The 2,500-nt window shown below is 80.0% G+C and overlaps 1 non-coding gene across 1 annotated transcript; it reads right to left on the bottom strand.

Moving 5' to 3' along the window:
* Positions 1-499: 499 nt before the first annotated feature.
* LOC149911725 (5.8S ribosomal RNA) lies at positions 500-652 on the bottom strand. Its single transcript, XR_016462919.1, has one exon. It is a non-coding gene; the product is annotated as a 5.8S ribosomal RNA (ribosomal RNA).
* Between the last annotated feature and the right edge of the window lie 1,848 nt (positions 653-2,500).

The raw sequence follows: 2,500 nt of genomic DNA, 5'->3' as shown, positions 1-2,500 counted from the left end.
GCCGCCGGTAACGCGACCCGCAGGCAGCCGCGCGCGGGGCCGGGGAGGGCGAGGAACGCTCCTCCGGGGCGGGGGCCGGACGAACGAACGAACGAACGAACGGACGAACGAACGAACGAACGACCGGCCCCGCACCGCGCGACCGACCGGAAAGCCCGGCCGCCCCGTGGGGACGAGCTCGGCCGAAGCGGGCGCTCCGGGAGCGCGGGGAGCTCCGCGAGCTCCCCGACCTGGGTCTCGACTTAGGGGGACGAAGGCCCGCGCCGCGACGCCGCCGTCGAGGGACCGGGGCGGTGGGGCGGAGGGGAAGCCGGCCGCCCGAACCGACCGAACGACCGACCCACGCGGGGAAGGACGGACGGACGGACGGACGGCGGCACCCCCCCCCACACACACGCGCACCGCGACCCGCCTCCGGAGGGGCGCGCGGGCCTGCGAGGCGCCCCAGCCGCGCCGCGCGGCCGCCGCGGACGGCGGCCGTCGGCGATTGACCGTCAAGCGACGCTCAGGCAGGCGTAGCCCCGGGAGGAACCCGGGGCCGCAAGTGCGTTCGAAGTGTCGATGATCAATGTGTCCTGCAATTCACATTAATTCTCGCAGCTAGCTGCGTTCTTCATCGACGCACGAGCCGAGTGATCCACCGCTAAGAGTCGTCTGGCTTTCGGCACCGCCCCGCGCGCGCGGGGGGCCCTCCTCTCGCGTCTCTCTCGCCTTTCCCGAAGGCGCTCCGACCGCCCCCGCGCGGCCCGCCCCGACGCCGGGGCGGCGACCGCCGCGGGGAGGACGAGCGTCGCCTCCGCTGACCGTACGCTACGGAACACGCACACGCTTCGAATCGAGGGGAAAAAAAAAGAGGAACCCTCCCGAACGAGAAGGGCGGGGAGCCCGCGCTCCCGACCTGGACAAACGACCTCGTCTCGCTTCGGGAGGGGCGGACCAGGCGCCCGGCTCGGCTCGGCCCGGGCGGAAGCCCCGCTGCCGCGAACGGACCCGCCGGCGACGCCGCCGCCGGCGCCGCGACCGGTCGGGACGCGGGCGAGCCCGGCCGGGGTGTTCCCCCGGCCCGCGCCGCCGGCGCCGCCGGCCCCGCGCCCGCGACGGCCCGCCCGGACGGCGCGCCCGCGACGGCCCGGGCCCCCCCGCCTCGCGCCGCGGGCGCCGCGCACGCCGAAACGACCCCGGCCGCCTCTCGCCTTCCTCTCCCGCCCCTCGCCCTCCGCCGCCTCCTCCTCTCGCTCGCCCTGGCGGCGCGCCCGCGGCGGACGCGCGCCCGGCGGCGGGACGGGGACGGGGACGGATCTGGGAGCGGCGCCCGCCCCCCGCGCCTCCGCGCGGAGACCGGTTGCGGGACGCCCCGCGCCGGACCTCCCGCCCGCTCGCCCGGCGCGGCCGGCGAGGCCGAGGGCGAAAGCGCGGTGGGAGGCGGCGGCGGCGGCGGCGAAGGAGAGGACTCGGCGAGCGACGGAAGGGGGAAACGGCGGCGAGGCCCCCCGACGGAGGACGGACGGGCGGCGAGGCCGCGGGCGCGCGCCGGACGGGCCGGCGGAGCGGAACCGCCGGCGCCGCGGATGGCGCGGGCGAGGACCGGCCGGGCTCGAACCGGCTCGAACCGGCCGCGCGCGGCGGCGTGGCCGCGGCGGGCGCCGGGCCGAGACGCGCGTCTCGGCCCGCTCCGAACGCGGGCGAGGCCGGCACGGAGCCGAGCCTCTCCGCCCGAGACCGTGGCCGCGGAGAGGGGGGGACGGGGTAACCCCCTCTCCGGCCCGGGCCCGACCCGCGGAGGCGCGAGAGCGCGGCGGCGGCGGCCGACGCCGCCGGCGGGCTCGGATCGGGAGGGAAGCGGCGTGCTGGGGAGTGGTGGGGGCGCGCCGCCGCGCCCCGCAACGAGCCCCTTCCTTCCCGCCCTCCCGCCGGCGACGCGGCCGGACCGCCGTCGCCGGAGCCCCCGGCCTCGCGAGACGTGCCGCGGGCCGCCCGAGTCTTTAAACCCCCGCCCGGCTCCGCGGCCGAGGGAGGGAGGCAGGGAGGGAGAGCGGGGACGGCGCGCACGCCGCCCCCTCCTCTTCCCTTCCCTTCCCTTCCCATCCCCCGGACGCGCGGAGGCGCGGACGCTAGGTACCTGGCCCTGGGGTGAGGGAAACGACCCGAAGGCCCCGCGGGGGTGCCTCCCCCGCCCGCCCGCCTTCCTCGGCGGGCGGGACGGGGCGCCGAGGGGAAATCCGGCACCCGCCAGCCGGCCCCGGCGCCCCTCGGGGGAGCGTCCGCCCGCGGGGGCGCGCCCGTCGTCCGCCGCCACCACCTCGCCCTCCTCCCGGGGCCCGGGGTTTCCCTCGTTAACCCGGCGCCGGGCGGCAGCTGCGCCCGGGAGGAGGCACGCGGCTCGGACCGCCCGCCCGCGCGGGGACCGAAGCCGCCCGGAGAAGCCTCGCGCGCAGACCGCGCGCTCGCGCGCGGCGCGCCCCCCCCCCCTCCGGCGCTCGCCCGCAGCCGGCCGGGCTCC

This window comes from Phasianus colchicus, unplaced genomic scaffold (genome assembly GCF_987193195.1).
Source record: "Phasianus colchicus unplaced genomic scaffold, bPhaCol1.hap1.1 HAP1_SCAFFOLD_57, whole genome shotgun sequence".
NCBI lineage: Eukaryota > Metazoa > Chordata > Aves > Galliformes > Phasianidae > Phasianus > Phasianus colchicus.
Note: the sequence above shows the minus strand (reverse complement) of the source record. Positions and strands in the feature narration are given on the sequence as shown.